This window comes from Cydia pomonella, chromosome 19 (genome assembly GCF_033807575.1).
Source record: "Cydia pomonella isolate Wapato2018A chromosome 19, ilCydPomo1, whole genome shotgun sequence".
In the NCBI taxonomy this organism is placed as follows: domain Eukaryota; kingdom Metazoa; phylum Arthropoda; class Insecta; order Lepidoptera; family Tortricidae; genus Cydia; species Cydia pomonella.
In genome coordinates, this window is record NC_084721.1 from 16,913,711 (window position 1) to 16,936,980 (window position 23,270).

The 23,270-nt window shown below is 38.9% G+C and overlaps 1 protein-coding gene and 2 long non-coding RNA genes across 7 annotated transcripts in view; 2 read left to right on the plus strand and 1 right to left on the minus strand.

Moving 5' to 3' along the window:
- Window positions 1–23,270, plus strand: part of LOC133528289 (neurexin 1) — a 326,318-nt gene that overhangs the window by 49,232 nt on the left and 253,816 nt on the right. The gene's annotated exons all lie outside the window — the stretch shown is intronic.
- On the minus strand, window positions 8,775–9,367 carry LOC133528105 (uncharacterized). The gene is made up of 2 exons (XR_009800950.1): window positions 9,240–9,367; window positions 8,775–9,168 (listed from the first exon to the last, which is right to left on the minus strand). It is a non-coding gene; the product is annotated as an uncharacterized LOC133528105 (long non-coding RNA).
- LOC133528106 (uncharacterized) lies at window positions 9,407–10,369 on the plus strand. Its single transcript, XR_009800951.1, has 2 exons — window positions 9,407–9,904; window positions 9,976–10,369. It is a non-coding gene; the product is annotated as an uncharacterized LOC133528106 (long non-coding RNA).

A 23,270-nucleotide genomic window follows, 5' to 3' on the forward strand; every position in this document is an offset into this window, starting at 1 on the left:
TAAAAATGTGTAATGTTACTTATGTTCGAACTCATTGTTCACTTTTTTGGTATAAATAACTAAATATAACTATTCTCGTAATAACAATGATATCCGTGATCCCGGACACGCACGGCAGTCCGCTCAGTGCTCGGCGAGCTGCGTTCACGAAGAACCCAAGTGCCTAGCCAAGATGTCGGTCGTTTACGCTGCGTAGCGAACGAAACGCTAATGTCTCTTTCGCATTATATGGAAGAGCGATAGAGAGAAATTTTAGTTCGCTATGGCGCAAACGACTGGCAACGTTTTTTAAACTACGTCAGTGTTAAACAAGCATACGGCTCGCCTGATGGTAAGCAGTCTCCGCAGTCTGAAACTTCAGAGGAGTTACATGCGCGTTGCCGATCCTAAGTGTAAGGTCTGAGTGCATGCTCGAAGCGGAGCGTTCAGCGGGACGTGCAGCGTGGCGTCGGGCTCACAAGTGATTTGAGCAGCGTGCACTGAGGCCGCTCCTATTGGGAGCGTGCACGACTGACACGCAACCTAGTGTCCGCAAGTCTAGGGGAAAACGTCAATTCACTACATCTTATAAAACTACTCTAAAACTAAAAACTACTGAACGGATTTTCATACGACTTTCATCTATCAATAGAGTGATTCTTGAGGAAGGCTTAAGTATATAACTTGTTAAGGTTTTGTGTAAATTGTTTGAAATATAACGATGTTGTCGGAAAAAATCACGCTGGCTAGGAGCTTTAATCGAAAACGCTGCCTAATCCGTTTGAGCTATAACAACACAATATATGGGGGGGTTGTTTCTCATTCATAGGTCTACAAAAAAGTCCGCGATGTTAAATGTCTATCTTTTAACGATAACTTACTATATCCATTCTTAACTTCTAGAAAAAGATCACGTAATATGTGGCATTTGCAAAGCTATTTACATGGATACATTATTAACAATTATCAAAATAAATACGTTAGTTATATTAAGAATTTCATACAGATTACAATGGTCCCTTACACCATTCAATTTAAATGAATATTTCAGGAGTAATCGTAAATCAAAGTTTCATTTCGAGCCATATAATTGTACGAAATGTTAAAGACGCTATCCGCAGTTAGTTCAAATTTTTGCCACCTTATGCGCTGGGATCGCTTTACTTGCCCCCACCATGCACTTCGCACGGTCCCAATACGTTTGCATTTGTTTAACATGCACGCCGCACGCCCCGCCCCGCTGCACGCCCAACTCAAGCGTCCACTCAGGCCTTACACTAACACTCCGCACCCTCGTCTCGTCATCTTGGTGATCTTGGTTACCTAGCCCCTGTCCTACACTCGTTGCACCTTAACTAGGTTTCACCGTATAAGGATAAGACGACCTTATAAGATGAAGGCTGTATCCATTATCTCAAAATCCTTGGCACAGATTTCTCGGAAGTCTAGACATTATCTTCAGGGCGACACTCGCAGTCACGTCCCGATAGAACCTTCCTTTTTACCGACATTTTCTGCGGATATTCTAGAAAAGTGACTTTATTGACGACCGTATTTATATTATATTGTGGTAGGAATGTAGATATTTAAGATGCTAACAAATTAGTTACCGATATTTTAAGAGATGATACTTGACATTAAACTTTAAAAAGAAATTAAGGAAACTTTTCTTATCAATTATTTGTCTTATTTACTGAACAAAATAAATAAAGCTATAAATAATCATCATGTCGCTGCTTTTAAACGAAAGGGCCATAAATCAAAATCAAGTTTTTTTGAGGAGAGCATTATTAAAATTTTCGTTTAATTTTTTACCTGTTTTTTGGCTTTCCTACTTTCAACGCTCTTGTGTCATATACCTTTCGATGCGTATTTTAATTCCCTATCTTTTGTTTATTTAAATTTTGAGGTAACTATAACCCAAATACGACTATAAGCACATGAGTCCGTTTAGCATATAAAATTTTCTTTACAAGTAAGTAAATAATTTGAATAAAAGGCCACAAGTAGGAAAAGTAAAATTGTTTTATTTAATTTTCTTATCGCTACTTTCTTGAATAACGACAATATTATAGTTAAAAAAAATGTAATAAGAAAATCTTCCGTTGGCGCGGTTTGCCATTTTTTATATAAATCAAAAACTTAAATTTTAATCACAATACTAGTATTTTGGCACCATATAAAATAAGTACTTAACAAAAAAAATGCTTCTAGAACCTCATCACCATCAGTCATAAATTCACACTATATAATTATAAGTAACACAATCATAGCTTCTTATTTAATTATAATAACATGAAGAGATCCTCCGAACTAGTCCTAACAAGCAATCAACATTTTCACTTAAGGTAGTTTGTTTTATTTTTATTTTATGGTATAGGAGGCAAACGAGCAGACGGATCACCTGATGGTAAGCGATTACCGCCGCCCATGGACACCTGCAACACCAGAGGAGTTGTAAGTGCGTTGCCGGCCTTTAAGATGGGAGTACGCTCTTTTTCTTAAAGAAAAGAGCGTTTAGTAGGTAGTAAATAGTAAATAACCTTTTTTATTATTACTATTAAGTGACTGTTTTTTTTTATAAACCAGTCCACGTCAAAGGCTGTTGCCGTATAACATTTAAAGATTAGAATAAAAAGCTTTGTAATATTTTGGTAGCACATTTTTTTCTATTAGGTTCAGAATACCTATGGTTTTTGCTTCAGGAACTTTTAGTTTTTTACATATAATTTCTTGAGTACTGTGGTTACTACAGTATTAGACTTAGTTTGTCGTTTGGTCAAAATGAACACAGACTTAAATTCTGCGTTCTCATAAGAAGTCTGGTTTCATGGGCCTTGTAAAATCATTGTCTGAATTTGACTCAGCTGGAGACTTAATTTGGTAGTCAGGATCTTTTACGCTATCGTCTGATGAAAAATATTCTGAGCTCATAGATTTGTCAGAATCACTATCAAAACTTGAACTAGAGTCATTATCTGAATCTGAGCTACTCCCTTTGACGACTGTTTATTTTTTTAGGCTCTGATCCTTTTGTGTCACCAAAATAGTCATCATCATTATCTGAGTTAGTTTCTTCGACAATAACTTCGTTTGGTTGTTTAGGACACTCAGAGTCCTTTTCATTAGTGTCATTAAATGTGATATCAAGATCATAGCCTATCTGGCTATCCGGTAAAGAATTAGTATCAAACTAATCATCATGTAAGTCAGTAAGTGTAGGTTCGCAGTTAAATAAATATGAGAATCATGCTTCTGTAAATGAATGGGTACATTTTTGTTTTCTTTTGGTGCCGGTAAATCTTGATCGGGCTCTTGTTTTCGTGGATGGATGGAATTATTGGTTTTAGGTAAAACCATGTTTAAAATTCTATGAGATCTGGTACTCATTCTGCAAGTGAAAATAAATATATAATTATTAGAATTAGAGAGAAAAAGACAAGAATTATTGTCTCCAGAATGGTATCTTGCGTTGGTTTAGGCATGTAGAAAAAATGAAAGATGAATAAACAAGGAAGAAGTTAATGATAAGGCGAGTAGCAAAATGCCGTTGAATTTGGGATCGTTACAAACCTTGTTCATTTGAATAGTAAAAGTATTAGAAATTTGCGCTTATTGGTATAGTTAGTGAAATTATAAATAAATAGTAAATGTGTGTTACCTTTACCAAACAACAATTTCAAATTGTATCAAAGCCTTTTGTCTTAAAAGAAAACATCGCAAGCACAACAACGTTTTGAGCAAAACAGACATTTCGCAGAAATAATCTTTTCAGATTATAACAATAATAATATATTAGGCATTTTTTATTACTAAACGGACACATTTCAAAACATGGCAATTTTGTCTAAAAAATAATCCTGTACTTATTTATTTATATAAGTGAAACGAACACTTTCCAAAACGTGGCACCTTAGTTTTAAAAACAATTGAGCACTTACTTGATTTTTGTAAGCGAAACGGTTGCATTCCCAAATGTGGCCCTTTTGCCCATAAAATTCACTCAAAAAAGAGGTGACTTTTCGCAATGTGGCCCTTTATCACAAACTGACGTGCGCTCGCGCCGACTGTTGGGCCGCAACTAAAATGATGGCCGCTTAGCTCTGAAGTTAGCCATCGATGCGTAAAAATGCCAAAAGGGCGTGTGCATAAATTGCGATTAGGAGGCCAATTTTGACTAGTGTCTTCGTGAAATATGAAAATAAGGATAATTTTGGCTACATTTTTTAATTAAAAGTGATTTTGGTCAATTATGATTTGTGGCCCTTTCGATCATAAGCAGCGATGTGCATTTAACTCTTCTTCATCCTCGCGTTGTCCCGGCATTTTTGCCACAGCTCATGGGAGCCTGGGGTCCGCTTGGCAACTAATCCCGAGATTGACGTAGGCACTAGTTTTTACGAAAGCGACTGCCATCTGACCTTCCAACCCATAGGGTAAGGGTAGGGGATTAGTCCGGTTTCCTCACGATGTTTTCCTTCACCAAAAAGCTACTGGTAAATATCAAATGATATTTCGTACATAAGTTCCGAAAAACTCATTGGTACGAGCCGTGGTTTGAACGCGCGACCTCCGGATTGCAAGTCACACGTTCTTACCGCTAGGCCACCAGCGCCCCATCATGTGCATTTAACTGACAAGATGTTTAACATTTTCTGTCATGTCAACAATTTTATTGTTTGTCTTAAATGTCATAATCAATGTGTCATTTGATTTATCAACGTGAAGTGGCCAGTTAAGAGTTAGGTAAATGAGGTTTTAGAATATGTTCAATGAGGTATTATTTAATTATTTCATTAACAGAGTGGTTTTACGTAGCAAATTTGTTTTCAAATTTTCTTCAAAATACCTTCATGAACCTTCATGAACCTGTTTGAAAAATGGGTCTTATCCTGAAGTTTAAAAAAAATTAAGTTGTATCTATACGAGTATATATAAGGGAAAAGGAGTTAAAACCGAATTAAAGAACTACCGGCCTATATCGATAATACCAGTGTTGTCTAAGGTTTTTGAATTGGGTCTTGCAAATAGGCTCGTCAATCATCCGACAAGTAAGGGTACGAGTATATTGGCAAAGGAACGATATGCTTATCAGTCTCAAAAATCCACAGTAGATGCTACCAGACAACTCATAAAAACTATTGCTGGGAAACAAGAATTGGGATACAAAGTTGCATAAGTGCAATGTGATTTGTCGAAAGCATTCGACCTCGTAGACCATAAATCCTTTCTAATGAACAGGCAACAATTATGTGAAGTAGATGTAAATGGCTATAAGGGAAGATCTAATTATCAATCGCTTGATTCCATGGAGTTAGAGGATTTAAGAACCGTTGTCGCCTTTAAGAGCTTACCCCTCTGTCGAAATCCTCGGCTAATGGTCATATGTATTGTATGGATTGACGTTTATCTGACATGCCTATTTGTACTTACGTTACGTAAGTATTTTTGCGTAACGCGCTGTAAGTAGGTATTATTACAAGATTTTATTTAGTTTTACCTGTCCCGTTGTGTGTCGGTCTGTAATCAAATCTTGCAAGTAAAATTTGATCCACTTCCCGGTTTCTGATGAAGCTGAAAATTTGCATACATATGTAAGTCGGGTGACACTGCAATATTATGGTACCATGGAGATCTGATGATGGAGACAGGAGGTGGCCATGGGAACTCTGTGATAAAACAACGCAACCTAATTATGCTTGGGGTTAGAATTAAAAAAGGAAAAAAGTACAGTCAGCGATAAAAGCTGGTACCAAAAATGTTTTTTTGCCAAAAACTTATTTTTCTTTCGTGCGATACGGGTACCTATTAGGTCGTATCCCGCTACCCCGTGCCACGCCGAAAGGCGAATATTGTCTAAAATTCCGACCTCTGTTCACGAATGACGCTTTGGTACAGACGTAACCACTTTAAGTGAGATAAAGTAAACAGCACCAATTAAAAAGCCGGTAACGAAGCAAAAGGCAGGAACGTGACAGCGGGCGCGTCCGCTCGCCAAGTCACGGCCGTGGTTAGCGGCAGTACATTTCATTGTAAAGGGGCTGACAATGCCAATGGGGGCTGAATGTTTGTACATTTATATATATATATATATATATATATATATATATATACTACGTTGGTGGCAAACAAGCATACGGCCCGCCTGATGGTAAGCAGTCTCCGCAGTCTGAAACTCCAGAGGAGTGATTTGAGCAGCGTGCACTAAGGCCGCTCCTATACGTTTGCATTTGTTTAACATGCACGCAGCACTCCCCGCCGTGACATACATATACATAGACAGATGCGGCGGGGGGACGAGGAGTATAGATAGATAGATACTCTTTATTGGCACACCTCAGTAAAAAGATACAAGAAAAATAAACAATTGATTAAATGTAGAGGCAGACAACAGGCGGTCTTATCGCTAAAAAGCGATCTCTTCCAGACAACCTATGGGTAGCAGAAATAGAGAAGTTAATCGAAAAAGTAGGTGTTGCTAAACCGTTATGAAGCCTACATTCACACACAGAATTACAGTGAGTATAGTGAGAATGATTCAATTTAATAATTTAAATTGATTAAAAAAGTTCGGGAATTTAAAAACCCTAATTACAATGCATACTGTTGTTAATTATCTGACATAGGACTATCAATTGTTGATAACATTCAGTTGAAATGTGAAATAACATTGTCACTATTAATTTTAATGGACATAATATTTTATTAACGCTTCGAATTATAATGATTGTTGGTAATTACATATAAAAGAGCCAGCGTACGAAATTACAGAATGCCTTATTCGAACTATGAAATGGAACAAAGTTACATTATAATCTTATTTTGACGTCTTACGTGCAGTTAGATGTGCACTGCGAATGTTGTACCTACGTAAGCCTGGGATACTCTACGGGACAAATGTCCCATGACACGTGTCGCCAGCGACGTCGGGTGAAGTGGCGCGACGTTGCCAGATTTCGCTGGACGTGCCTGGCGACATCGCGCGACACGCGTCGCCTGTGTACGTGCGCGCGATGTCGCCAGTCATGTCGATCGAATTCCAGCAACATCACGCCACCTCACACGACATCACTGGCAACACACGTGTCATGGGACATTTGCGTAGTGTATACCTGGCTTTAGAAAATACAGTCCTTTTGTCATAGTGTTTTTTATGGATTATGCGATGTTTATGCCATTATTGTTTCCACCTAGTCGCGATTCTACACAATATGAATTCCACGCAGCTGAAGTTTATCACGTGCGTTATTCTTCACAGTCATTATTTCAACACAATCTTGACTCTACCTAGTAGCGATTCTACACAATATTTATTCCACACATTTACAGTTTATCACATGCGTTATTCTTCACACAAATATATTACTATACAATCGTCGCAACTCTTATTAATGTTCGACATCGGTCACATTTCTGGTAAAAAGGCACTATCTCTTTCTTACTTACTTACTTATAAGTACGTTAGTGAGAATAGATCGAAAGTATAAAAACGTTCAACTTAGTAGAGCTGATCTGTTTTTTACTGATATCCGTGGATAGGTAATATTGTACGTATTGCCTCCATCTAATACTTCTCACCCAGCAAATGCAAAAAATAAATGGAGTTGTGTAGAACCACATTAATAAGAGTTGCGACGATTGTATAGTACATGAAAGACGTGCTCATAGCTTAATGTGTAAATTTAAAGTTTATACATTTATGTGCCTTGTGTTTTCTTCTTTGTATCATTTCTTCTATATTCTATTTTAGTGGGGTTTTTAGGTGCACTCAATGTATGGGAACCAATATTTTTCTCATTAAAGCATGAGACTTGGCACACTTGTTACTAAGGTGGACCAGAGTCGAAAACGCCCGGGAGGCAGCGGGAGACACCCCTCTAGGGGGGAGAGGGAGGGGGTGAAGTTTTCCTACGCCGCGCGCACTGTTGGTCGTTATAACTACTAAACTATAGCTACTAGGGCAAGTGTGGTATCATTTTCGGATAAATAAAAGATGGTCAATCATTTTCTAAAACAAAAAAAAACACCTTTACATAGAAAAAAATTGAAATACGGCCCAAAATCTAAAATCTTTTGAGTAAAAAAAATTTTTCAAGGTCAATAAATTTTTAATGATTACCGATATCGGATTAAAAAAAATATATTTAAAAAGGCGCATTAATACAGATTCCAAAAATATAAGTAACATTGCAAATATTTAAGAAAAAAATTGTTTAAAAAAATATAGATCACCGCGCGGCAGAGTCGTAAAAAATTCTTAGCCAATTATGAACATCAAAAACGAGTTTTATAGGTTGCTAGTGTCCTGTAAGCTGTAACTAATAAGGATGGAGTTTTCATTAGATATAGTATATCATCATATCAGCTCATATATGTCCCCACCGAGGGGCTCGAGCCTACCCTGCATTAGGGTGATCGGGCCTTAGTCGATCACGCGAGCCCAGTGCGGGTTGGTCGACTTCACACACAAGCTTCGAGTTTCCTCGCAGCCGTGTGCAGGTTTCCTCACGATGTTTTCCTTCACCGTAAGAGCGTCGAATAAACGTACATATGAAATCGAGATTCGAAAACACATTGGTATGCGGCCAGGATTCGAACCACGACCTCCTGCACAGGAGGTAGCGGTCTTAAGCATTACGCCACCGACGCTCTCTATATATAGTATATAGCTCAATTTTAATAATTATTTGATAGAAGACATTTTTTATCGTGTGTATAAGCATATTTAAACTTATGGCTCAGCTGGGCACGATTTCAAGTGACCCAAAATCTATAAAGAAATTAAACAAACAGTATAGAATTTTACTTAAAAATGTTTATTATTTACATTGTCCCCCACAATCGCAAAGCTCCGTGCACTTAAGTTGCCGCTGAAAGCACCGGCACCTCGAGCCGCCGCACCTCTTTTTGCATCTGCACCGGATCATTTCCAGGCATGCATCTGCAGCTACGGGCAAGCCTGTCCATGTAGGTTGCCAGCTTTCACTGACTTTTCTCCATCCCCAGTTAGATGGACAGGGAAGATTTTGATTCGGTGACATCTGACCCCATACATGGACTGCTTGGAACACTGCCCGCAGGAAATGCTGGTATAGAGCAGCTTTCGTCGGAGGTATATTCTCCAATTGGCGGTCTTTTTTCGAGAATAGGTGCTTTCGGGCTTCGTTTACGGTTGTAAATGAACTGGCTCTAAAACAAAACAAAAAAATTAGTTACTAGACTATTTTATTGTATTGCTAGTTTTAAAAAGTGCTTATTACCTGTCATATAAAATGACGACAAACTTTTCGATTACTGTAAACGCCTCGCTAGTACTCCACTCATATGCTGCCAGAAACCCTTCTGTGGCATTGGGAAATGCGTTCCATGCATCTATTGCACTTTTTTTTCCTTTCCCATTAAAATAGGACACAGTATCACAACCTGTGAAGGCATGGAACAGGGGAAGGACTTTCGCTTTTTGTGGCCCTGTAAAAGAAAATAATATGTTTTATATAGCCCGCCTAGCGTTATAGTCTCAGTGCATTCTATTCTATTCTAGCTAGTGGCTAGGGCGTAACGTAGATAAATACAATTTATAATTATTTTTTACCTAGAGTTTTTGCTATTTCGTGACAAGGAAGGTACTGGTGGTGTTTACCAGTACCTACGTGTACCCACAGCTCTTCTAGCTCAGGTACTAGGTGGGCTATATAAAACATATTATTTTCTTTTACAGGGCCACAAAAAGCGAAAGTCCTCCCCCTGTTCCATGCCTTCACAGGTTGTGATACTGTGTCCTATTTTAACGGGAAAGGAAAAAAAGTGCAATAGATGCATGGAACGCATTTCCCAATGCCACAGAAGGGTTTCTGGCAGCATATGAGGGGAATACTAGCGAGGCGTTTACAGTAATCGAAAAGTTTGTCGTCATTTTATATGACAGGTAATAAGCACTTTTTAAAACTAGCAATACAATAAAATAGTCTAGTAACTAATTATTTTGTTTTGTTTTAGAGCCAGTTCATTTACAACCGTAAACGAAGCCCGAAAGCACCTATTCTCGAAAAAAGACCGCCAATTGGAGAATATACCTCCGACGAAAGCTGCTCTATACCAGCATTTCCTGCGGGCAGTGTTCCAAGCAGTCCATGTATGGGGTCAGATGTCACCGAATCAAAATCTTCCCTGTCCATCTAACTGGGGATGGAGAAAAGTCAGTGAAAGCTGGCAACCTACATGGACAGACTTGCCCGTAGCTGCAGATGCATGCCTGGAAATGATCCGGTGCAGATGCAAAAAGAGGTGCGGCGGCTCGAGGTGCCGGTGCTTTCAGCGGCAACTTAAGTGCACGGAGCTTTGCGATTGTGGGGGACAATGTAAATAATAAACATTTTTAAGTAAAATTCTATACTGTTTGTTTAATTTCTTTATAGATTTTGGGTCACTTGAAATCGTGCCCAGCTGAGCCATAAGTTTAAATATGCTTATACACACGATAAAAAATGTCTTCTATCAAATAATTATTAAAATTGAGCTATATACTATATATAGAGAGCGTCGGTGGCGTAATGCTTAAGACCGCTACCTCCTGTGCAGGAGGTCGTGGTTCGAATCCTGGCCGCATACCAATGTGTTTTCGAATCTCGATTTATTTATTTATTTATTTATTTAATCTTTATTGCACAAAAGAAAACCTTATAGTACAAAAGGCGGACTTAATGCCATGAGGCATTCTCTACCAGTCAACCTTTAGGCAAAGCAGAGAGATTGTGGGCGGTGCTACTTTAACAACAACAACCAAATATAATACAATAACATACCATACATACATAATACATACATACATAAATATACATACTTATATTTCTTATAATATATACATAAATAACGACAAAACATATAGAGCTTACCCATACATTATTATTTTTTCATTCTGCTAGCAAAGAAAGCACGTAAGGATTTTTTAAATGCAAACTTATTTTGAGCATTTTTGATGCCGTAGGGAAGTCCGTTCCAAAGACGGGCCGCCTGCACGGAAAACGAATTCGACATGAACCCAGTGCGGTGAAGAGGGATAGATAGAGACATATTGCCGGAAGAGCGAAGTTGACGGTCCCGGGTAACGCCGTAGTATTGAAATAGAGACTTAAGGTATTCAGGAGAATGAGGATCATTTAACACAGAAAAAAGAGTACACAACATGCGAACATTGCGTCGTTGACGAATGGGGAGCCAGCCGAGCTGGGAACGAAAAGATGAGACATGATCATATTTACGAAGGCAAAAAATGAAGCGAATGCAGTTATTGAGTAGCCGATCCAATTTGTCGAGAAGTTCTTCATTTAAGTCCGGATAACACACATCACCATAATCAATAATGGGCAGGATAAGGGAATTAATTAATAAAACTTTGGTTTTGATAGGCAGGAAGTGCTTAAATTTATTAAGAGCGTGAAGGGAACCCATGACCTTTCGACTGATCTCGGTAACCTGCGCTCTCCAACTCAGAGTACTATCTAAGAGAACACCCAGATCTTTAACACTTTGACTGAACCTTATTGGAGTGCCGTCAAAACTTACTGGTGTTATCGCGTCCAAGTCTATTCTTGCAAGCTGTCTGGAACTACCGATAACAATGGCCTGGCACTTGGAAGGATTTACAAAAAGGCCGAACTTGTTTGACCACTGCTGGATATGTAAAAGGTCCAGGTTAAGTTTCTCAATGCAAGTCTGAAGGTCAGTCACGGGGCACTGGTCATAGAGTTGCAGGTCATCAGCATACAGATGGTAGGTACAGCAAAGGTTAGGTGTAATAAAGTTAATAAAGGCGGAAAATAGAAGTGGGGATAAAATTCCTCCTTGAGGCACGCCAGTAACCAGGTCACACCAGTCAGACAAGGACCGGTCAACTCGGACTGCCTGCTGGCGGCCCCTCAGGTAGGCTGCGAACCAGTTAAGGGCTGTTTCCGAAACGTTCATGAGTTTGAGCAGAGCAAGGAGAATGTCATGGTCAACGGTGTTGAACGCGTTAGAGAAATCAATTAGAACAAGAACCGTGACCAATTGACTCTCCATGCCCCGCCTAATGTCTTCTGTCACTTTAAGAAGCGCAGTACTGGTGCTATGACTTGGTCGGAAACCTGACTGCACGGGGCTTAAAAGGTTATGCGAATGGACAAATAGCGAAAGTTGCTTATGAACAACCGCTTCGGCGATTTTCGAGAGAAAGGGGAGAATGGAGATGGGTCTAAAGTTATTAAGAGAGGTGGGATTACTAATTTTAGGTAGCGGAATCACAAACGCTTTACGCCAAAGAGAAGGGAATTCGCCAGTGACCAGTGAGGAGTTTATGATGTCAGCCATCACAGGAAGTACACAATCAAGGACTGATACAATCATGTAACGGCTGACATCATCACAACCCACGGCCTTTGACTTGATGGCTTTAATAATGGCCTTTATATTAACTACAGAAATAGGACAAAATGAGAATGAATCTGTGACAGGAGAGGGCATAGATAAGATAGTAGAAAGAGTACTGGTCTTAATAGCAGTGTCAACACGAGAAGCGGAAGAAAAATGTATATTAAGATCATTAAGAGTGAAGGAACTGCCATCGAAACCATTGGAAGGTTTACCTAAGCCAAGAGACTTAAGAAATTTCCAGACATCAGCCATAGAAGAAGAGGAAACATTACTGTGAATAAACCGTCGCTTTGCTGTACGTACCATCTGGTTGCAACGGTTACGAGCTGCCTTAAAGAGTACCCAGTTGGTGTCGGTGCGGTCACGTTTATAGAGACCGAAAGCTTTGTTCCTCCTCCGCATTGCTATACGGACGCCTTCAGTGATCCAGGGAGCCGGTGGACGCCTAACTCTGACTGTGTGAACGGGTGCGTGTTTGTCAAAGAGCCTCAGGATCGCATCATTAAACAACGAAACCTTAGTGTCCGTTGATGAGGTTGAGAGCACAGGAGACCAATCGATAGCAGCAGCATCTTTTAAGAGCGATTCAGAATTGATTTTAGCTAAGCTGCGCATATGAATAAGAGCAGGTTTGAATTTAGGAGCCTTAATTTTGTATGACGCGTATATCAGATCATGGTGAGAGAAACCTGGCGCTAGGAATTGACCCTGCTTAGTGACAAGACTAGGAGACGAAGTGATAATGACATCGAGCCAAGTGTCCGATGAGGCCGTGTGATGAGTCGGGCCCAAAGGAATAAGAGAGAAGCTGACCGACTGAAGCAGTGACATCAATTTACGCGAATGTGTCGTATCTTTCAGAAGGTTAGTGTTTAAATCCCCCATGATCAGGTGATGTGTGTACTCAGAACTTACGGACTCAAGAATTCGTTCCAGGTCGGAAAAGTAGTCAATGGTCGGGGGACTGTAAATTACACCCAGAACTGCCTTAACCCCTTTTATATTCACCTCGAGAAATAACCATTCCGCTGAACTAGAGTAAAGAGAAGATCGATTTCATATGTACGTTTATTCGACGCTCTTACGGTGAAGGAAAACATCGTGAGGAAACCTGCACACGGCTGCGAGGAAACTCGAAGCTTGTGTGTGAAGTCGACCAACCCGCACTGGGCTCGCGTGATCGACTAAGGCCCGATCACCCTAATGCAGGGTAGGCTCGAGCCCCTCGGTGGGGACATATATGAGCTGATATGATGATATACTATATCTAATGAAAACTCCATCCTTATTAGTTACAGCTTACAGGACACTAGCAACCTATAAAACTCGTTTTTGATGTTCATAATTGGCTAAGAATTTTTTACGACTCTGCCGCGCGGTGATCTATATTTTTTTAAACAATTTTTTTCTTAAATATTTGCAATGTTACTTATATTTTTGGAATCTGTATTAATGCGCCTTTTTAAATATATTTTTTTTAATCCGATATCGGTAATCATTAAAAATTTATTGACCTTGAAAGATTTTTTTTACTCAAAAGATTTTAGATTTTGGGCCGTATTTAAATTTTTTTCTATGTAAAGGTGTTTTTTTTGTTTTAGAAAATGATTGACCATCTTTTATTTATCCGAAAATGATACCACACTTGCCCTAGTAGCTATAGTTTAGTAGTTATAACGACCAACAGTGCGCGCGGCGTAGGAAAACTTCACCCCCTCCCCCTCCCCCCTAGAGGGGTGTCTCCCGCTGCCTCCCGGGCGTTTTCGACTCTGGTCTACCTTAGTAACAAGTGTGCCAAGTCTCATGCTTTAATGAAAAAAATATTGGTATTGTCCTATAACGACCCCACTATTTAACAAATTAGTCCACTGAGTAAATTCATTTCTGTTTTTTTTTCAGCATTCATTAGTGTTACCTAATTTGTATTTTCATCGGATGATCAGCACTGGAGGTCGCCACCATTCTGAGATGAGGCCATTTTATGGAACCTTATCTTTTTCATGTTTTTAATTTTTTAAATTTCTCTTATGTTTACGAATACATTTATTTTTGTTCAATATAACGTAAAAGTTTGTATGACCCCAAATTGCCCTAAATCGGTTAGAATCTTTAGCATGCATTTTGGCGACATATGGCTCGCAGTGAGTAATGTGACAGACGTGGGTTGCTTTCCGAGTTACACAACCGTGCATACTTTCGTACATACAAGGCAGCCTGATTGAAAAGAAAATAGAAAACTTACACATTTTATTGGTGACGTTAATAAGTCAATTTAGTCTTAGATTAGGAAAATGATGAAGACTGAAGATGAATGATGATGAAGGTTGTCTGTAAGAGATTATGTTTATAGTCGTTCGATTTGTAGGTGGCCCCGAACGGCTAATTTTTTGTCTATTGTTAAGTAAAACCGCACGTGCTACTACCTGCATAAAAAATGGTTCGGTCACTTTAACCATTTATTTAATTACAGCTCCTACGGGAATTGCAATTAAATTCAAAATTAACGAATGGAAAAATAATTTGTGATTTCTTGTGTGATCCCTCTACGGTTACGGAGTGCAAGCGCGTCGAACACTACAGAACCAGTTTTAAATGTGTCATCGAAATGCATAACAAAGGCGCGTTATCGGAGAGTGCGCCTACACTGGTTTTTTGAGTGTTGGACTAGCCCGCGCTCAGGTGCCAATTAGAATTATACGACCCTTTTGCAAGTAGTGGCACGTGCGGTTTTACTTAACAATAGACAAAGGATTAGCCGTTCGGGCCAGCTTCAAATCGAACGGATTTACCCCTAATATTTGGGCCAGACATTTGGGCGCGGAGCTGAAGCCAACACGTAGAGGTCTTTTGACATTTTGATGAGATGTAAGGGGTACACCAAGAGGATGCTGCCCTTGCCCGTTTGGGACGCACGCAGAGGCAGCAACCGTCAGGGTGTAAGGACAGTTGAGAGTTGATGGAATCTAAAATGAACTACTATTACTACTATTTTTAGTTATTCACATTATAGGGAGAACTTATGAACGCCATTCGTTTCCGAACATTACTGACGTGAACCTATGAATAATATGCGTAATAAATTAATGACTAATGAATTAACGTCAATGAAGTAAAAGCCTTTATTCATTAGTCAGTGAAATATGAATACTTGTCAGATATGTATAACAAAATAAGTACTTTAGTATAAAATATTTTTAAATAAAAACCGGCCAAGAGCATGTCGGGCCACGCTCAGTGTAGGGTTCCGTAGTTACTCTTCCGTCACAATAAGCTAAACTGGAGCTTAAAGTATAGTAAATTGTTAACCAAGGGATGAAACGGTACCTTTCACGCGAGTTAAACAAATAGGCAAATTTGCATAATCAGTACCTAATTAAAGTAAGTATTTTTACTATGAAGGGGAAACTTTTTGCGATAACTCAAAAACAGCTAAATTGAACATGTCCGCTATAGTTTTCATTTAAAGTCTTTCTTAAGCTCTACTTCCACGATTTATTTCATATTTTTTGGACCTATGGTTCAAAAGTTAGAGGGGGGGGGGGGGACACATTTTTTTTCTTTCGGAGCGATTATCTCCGAATATATACACTTTATTAAAATATGTTTGTTGAAGACCCCTATTAGTTTTGAAAGACCTTTCCAACGATACCCCACACTATAGGGTTGAAGCAAAAAAAAACACCCCCACTTTACGTGTAGGGGAGGTACCCTCAAAAAAATTAAATTTTTATATTTTATTGTACGACTTTGTCGGTTTTATTAATGTATATATCCATGCCGAATTTCAGCTTTCTAGCACTAACGACCACGGAGCAAACCCTCGGACAGACAGACAGACAGACAGACAGACAGACAGACAGACAGACAGACAGACAGACGGACATGGCGAAACTATAAGGGTTCCTAGTTGACTACGGAACCCTAAAAACACTATGAAAATTGTTAAGATATCTAAATATTTTCACAGAATATGGCAAACAGTATAATATTATATTTATTGACCAAGCGTTAGCGAAGGTCTACGTTTCAGCTTGGACATAAATGCTTTCGTATATTTCCGGATATTCTCCTTTACAGGTCACAGTTCTCAACCAAAGTTCGAAAAAATAATATTTTTCTTAGCTGATTCTTGTTTTGGATTTTTTTCAAAATGGCGGAGCTATACATCTATTCATTTTAAAGCTAGCCTCGCAAGGTTTACAGCTCATCGAGCTACGAGTATCCTGAGGTTTAAAGTTTAAATTAAACCAAACACACCCTACATAACAATCCCGATAACGCACAAAAACGTAATTTATACGCAAACGTCCGAACAAGATATGACACAATACAGAAACAGTGAATCAGCATGTTTGCCCTTTTGTTTGCACATTTGCTCAAACGTTGGTTCAAGCGTCGGCACAGATTCAGAATTAAAACGTCACTCAATTGTATACCTTACTTTCACGCTGTGAGGTACAAATTTGAGTGAAATTTCGAATGGAGATACAGTGGATAGCAAACGGGTAGGCATTGCATTTTGTACCTTGTTTGTAGGTAGTAAGGTGCAGATTTAAGTGGGATTTCGCATGGATATACGATGGATAGGATACGGGCGGTAGGCAGATTTGCGATGTTAAACATAGGAAAGGGAATATGCTAACGGTTATGTTTTGCGCGCTTTTGTATTTCGAACAATGCTTGTAATTTATATACCACTGATGGACAAGCGAAATGTATGTGGTTGCGTTAGTTAAGAGCAATTCCTAGCTGAGCTACTTTTCAAATCTAGAATTTTTAATAAATAACAATAAATAATTAATCCAAGATGGAAAAATATTTACCACAATTATGAATAAGGAGTGAAAATTCGCGATAAAAAAAGCTTGTAATCCCCAAAAATTCTATGCATTTGACATTTTGAAAGACCTTCGCGGCGACTAGCTCCCCTAGCGGCGAAATTAAACACGGTAGCCCTCATTCGGGGTTGACTCTTTACTGACAATCGTTTAGTACCTATAATCACTTCATGCTTGAAAAACATCCTTAGGTAAAATACGCGAGACCATTACGAAAACTTAGAAGACATCTCAATACTAAAGCGGAGCGCGTACAGCACATTAGTCACCTTACCCTATTTCCATAGCTTCGTGTTCAAAAAACCAGTTTGTGATTACATATAGTTATTACTAAACGCGGGGTCTACTTATACTGGCTACTTGACAACGGTGGAAATAACGTGTCTTGAGGTCGTAAGTGATACGCTTTTAGTACAGATAACTGTCGTTTTGTGTTTGGGAACGGTAGTGAATTACACATGGCGCCTACGGGTTTTATGTTTTATAGGTCGTTAGACAAAATTGAGGTAGTGTGATCCTGAAGAGTCAGATTTTATGGCTCCTCTATACGATGGCCCAGCGCTGGACCAGCGAGACGGCCAGGCGATGGTTATGGCTTCTCTACACGATGGCCCAGCGGTAGACACGCGAGATGGCCAGGCGTTGGAACTATGGAAGCACGCGCTATGAAATGGGCCACGTGTAGATGCGTACGCACCATCCCTGGCCTAACCTTTGATGTGCGGGAGAAAAACCAGAATGGCCATCCCATCGCCATCCCGCCGCGCCATAAGCAACCACTACCCTGTTAGTGGGTCAGTATGAAGGCCCATCGTGTAGAGGAACCATTAACTGCGTGTTCTTGAGTAAGTAGATTAAGAGAATAGTTGTAGGCTGGGTTTAGGGTGCCTTTCCACTGAGGCAGAGACGAGAGTTGACTTGCGGGAATCAAGCATTAGTTAGCATTGCAGGCCAATTCCATAAAGTTCCATTTCAGTTTTTACACTTCGGTGACGTCGCGTCCGCGTGACAGCTTTTGTATTTGACACGGCGTCAAAAAGGTTAATAGTTATCGAACAGTCTCACAAAATTTCACGAGAATCTGTTGAGAAATAAAACCTGCAGAGGAGAATGAACACCGGGATATACGACATAATTTTTGCCCAAGCTAAAACTTAATACTACTGTATTTTCGTCCAAATCTACTTGTCTAATTTCAAGTCAGTTGTGTTATTCAAGTCACTGGAAGTCGTAGAACATTTTAAAGATTTAATTAAGTACATTGAGAGGCTTGTATAATCACTAACAAATAACAATCAAGTAAGTTTCTACAGAGCTCGCAGAAAACAGAAGTTATCGAGGTCACAGAAGCGTTGTTCCAAGCTTTTACCGAGCGTTCAATGCGACTGACAATTGCGAAATTCAAAAAGACGACCAACCTTTACAAAAAGTTTTTACGGCGTAAATAACGAAAAAAATATTTGTCGCGATTCTGTCCACACTTTGGCGTAGCCCTGCGGCCTGTGACCTCACAGGCTGCTTTTAGTAATAGCCCGTATTTACTCGCGGCGCACACGCAAGAATGAGATACGATAACGATAAGTCCTGGTTTAGATAAGTTCTCATTTAGACATCGTTAGTATGTCGTATAATTGACAAAAGCAGCTCGATTCGGGCAACCAAAGTCACTTTGATGTTAGAAATATCGTAGATAGATATTATTGGGATCACAGCGGAATCGAAATAAACGTCAATATAGACATGTCGTATAGTTATCGATCTTTCCAAGATCCTAAACGTGTCTTAATCATTCCTCGAATCGGGCCGATTTAGTTTCTCAATTTGATAGTTTCTGGGGTACAATAGATAGCACGGTCGCATTTTTATCACTTGTCACTATGCCTATACTTATACTTGTTAGAACGTGACAGGCAAGGTGACAAATGATTAAGAGCTAACTAGTAACAAGTTAAATAAAAACTTTTAAAAATGGTTCGCTCGCGACTCACACTCGCTTACATCTTGGAATCAATAACAATACAGGCCAGTCTTTAGTAGCTCAAAGTTTCAGTTGCTACGGTTTCTTTTATTGAAGATACACAAAAAAAAAGCGCTGGTGGCCTAGCGGTAAGAGCGTGCGACTTGCAATCCGGAGGTCGCGGGTTCAATTTTTCGGAACTTACGTACGAAATATCATTTGATATTTACCAGTCGCTTTTCGGTGAAGGAAAACATCGTGAGTAGGGATTGCAATCCGGTCCGGCGGATCCGGTAATCCGGCCGGATCCGGCACTTTTCACGAGCTACCGGATCCGGTAAAAATCACCGGATCCGGTAAAATAAAAAACGCCTAAATACAGCACGCGCTGTGCGTTTCCGATGAGGAAAGGCAACGGATACGAGATATGAAGTTGAACAGAACAAAAAAAGAAACAACAAGTTTAAATTTAGTAAGATAAAAATATATTTATTATGACGATGACTGGGAACAGAAGAGGATTTCTTCTTCTTTCATGTTGGTGGCACGATATGACGATTACATAAATACTGTAATAGAAGGAAAAATTAAAGGATGGAGATGCCATGGAAGGCATTTGTAATTTATGCTAAAGAGAAGGTTAATGTCGTGTCATAATGTTGTGATAGGAGATTAAAAGTAAACAAATGAGCAGGATTAAGTCGGCGGTACTCAACCGACTACAGTTGGGCTCATCAATATGTGTGAATGAAGAATATATGATAATATTGATAATCTTTAGTTTTCTCCGATATATGTATATATATGATAAAATATAGATTCTTTTCTATTCAAATTTAAGAGAGAATCTTTTGTCTTTACAATTTTATCCAATCTTATGCAATTTCCTTCATCTCCTGGTACATGCTACTTCTACGTCTAGCCAATTCTTTATTTGATCTATGTAACATTCTATTATTTTTCGCATGAGATCGTCGTGTCGTGTGTTGTTCCCTATAATTTGACCGATATACTTTTCCATAAATTAAAAAAAGTACAATTTTTTTAAGACGTACAGTCTACTACTTTTACGGACAAAAAACATAAAAGCAAGATAATACTAGAGCGCATTTAATATCAAAATTGGTTAAAAGTAAAATATCTTCGTTAAAAGTAATAAAAAATAGTAAGCGTAGGAGTTGAAAATAGAGTTCCGGTTACTCTTGTTTGCCGCGATATCTATTGTCGAGTAACAGTACTGAGAGTTCCGCTACTCGATGCTAGATGTCGACTACGAAAATAATAAGCGTTTTGGTACCAAAACTGATGTATGGAGTGAGCACTCTATGTACTTCTTATTTCTCTATGCTAGAATGGATGTCAACGTTAGAGTTTGTGAGGAAAGAAAAGAGTCGTGGAATGTATGGGGCCCAATACATTCCACGACTCTTCTCTTTCCGAACAGACTCTACAAGAAATTCAATCAAAGAACAGTTACGAAAACTTGTCCTTTCAAGGAGCTCCAATTCCCACCCCACATCCCATCATCAGGCTTTGGAAACTAATCAAATCTATAATTGTAAACGAAAATTTGAGCCCTTTTGAATGGTTAAATATAATAAATTACCGATTTCAAATTTTTTTTATGTGATATTGACATTGTGACACTTTTTACTCCCAAGTTCTATTTTATTGTTAAGAAGTTATTTATTAACTTCAAATTATAGATTTAGGAATACGTATTACGCAAAAAAGTAGAAAAATATGTCATTTAATTAACTTTTATATCCCTATACCAAACCGGATCCGGTCCGGCCGGATCCGGCCGGACTATGGCCAAAATCCGGCCGGATCCGGCCGGATTGAAAACCAATCCGGTTTGCAATCCCTAATCGTGAGGAAACCGGACTAATCCCAACAAGGCCTAGTTTACCCCTCTGGGTTGGAAGGTCAGATGGCAGTCGCTTTCGTAAAAACTAGTGCCTACGCCAAATCTTGGGATTAGTTGTCAAGCGACTCCAGGCTCCCATGAGCCGTGGCAAAATGCCGGGACAACGCGAGGAAGAAGAAGAAGAAGATACACAACTGCAGTGTTCCCGTTTCGCGATTGTTTCTATCAAATGAAACGCTTTTTGCTAAAGACTGGGTGCTGGGTTATTTTTTGTCTTGTTACTAAAATTTTATTGGCGTACAATACAATACAAATCCTCTTTATTGCACAACCTCAAAAAACATTTACAGAGATACATACATAATACATGAAGACAGAGGTGACAACAGGAGGTCTTATCGTTAAAGAGCAATCGCTACCAGACAACCATTAGGTAGCGAAGAAGTGATAATATTAATTTAAATATTTAGGAGGTAAAAAAAACTAGATTGGAAACTACATAGCTCTAAAGAAAAAAATATAAATACTAGAACTACAACAATATAACAATACTTATATATACATACTACTTACATATACAGCATACATAAATACATACATTTATAATACAGACATAATATATACGTTTACAATACTATAAATTGTAGCCAAGTTTTAATGCCAGTAACGCGACCCGGCGGTATCATGGTCGCATTTTTATCACTTGTCATGTCATGCGTCACTTTCGCACTTACATACTTGTTAGAACGTGACAGGCATGATGACAGGTGATAAAAAACCGACCATATTAGCCCTACAGAAACTCTAAGGAAGGGACAGATAATAGTCTTTAAGATGGGATTTGAAAATAGCTAGGGATTGAGCACGTCTTAATTCGATAGGAAGAGAGTCCACAGGCGAACAGCCCGAAATGTGAAAAAACTTCCAGTTTAAGTACTCGTTGTACCAAAATTTGCTGAAATATGGAACGATTTCTACACCACGCTTCAGAAGAGTTAAAACTTTTAATGATAGAAAAGTGGATAAGTACTTGGCATACTCGTAAATTGATGTAATATCATAATAATATGGGGTAATTGTTTGATCCCTCTTGGACTGGGGAGTGAAATAAAATCTATAACCCGCTTCGAACTTTAAGATATATCAAATATGATCGGCGAGAATGGTCGTCGGATTTGCAACTTGCTATAAATCATTTCCTCTAAAAATTCTCACATGATTGGCCTAAGATTAAAAGCACCTGGCAAGCAAAATCTAATTTTGAAAGATACGTAAAAGCAGCAGGAAGTCTAGACTTTACCTTTACATCTAAAAATAAAACTAGAAATAGAAAAAGATGCAATAGAAGGTTGCTAATTCCTCAATGCCCGTTCCAGAGGTCATTTGTTAAAGCTGCGGCGGTATCATGGTCGCATTTTTATCACTTGTCATGTCATGCGTCACTTTCGCACTTACATACTTGTTAGAACGTGACAGGCATGATGACAGGTGATAAAAAACCGACCATATTAGCCCTACTGGAGATTAAAAGCTGCATAAATTTGCTTTTTGCATTCAAAAGCTTTAGCTAGAGTCCAGTCTAGCCTAATGCTAAGAATTTAGCAAATCTAAATACCGACGAAGCGGGTAAATTACCTTACTTATTAGTTTTTTGCATAGTTTGTAACATTTCAAGAATTCAATCTCGACATCATCATACACGATCATTTAGTTTTTTTTTACTAAAACTTAAATATTATGGTTATGTATCTGCGTGTATGTGGAGAAATGCAGTTAAATATGTAGTTAATCTCATATAGGCCGGCTTATCATGATTCAAATAGCCCATTGATTACCAGTTCGCCGGACGATATCGGCCTGTCGGTTATTCGCAAAAGCTGACGATCGCGAATAATTAACAGGCCGATATCGTCCGGCGAACTGGTAATCAGTGGGCCCCTTAAGTGCATCGTGATTGTTTTTACTCACATTTAGTAAACGAGGTATTTTATAAATCATAATTGTACGAGTAACTATTAACATTAACGAGTAACTTTTACGCGCGCAATTCGGACACTTAATCGAGTAGCGATCGAGTTAGATTTGTTTCTTTGTTCTTTGAGCGAATTCACAAGGGCCACGCTGTATGTATTGTGTTACTGTAGTTTGTAATACTTAATCCATTTACTGTATACCTATGTAATTATTTTATTTTGTGTGTCAAATTCCATACTGTCGA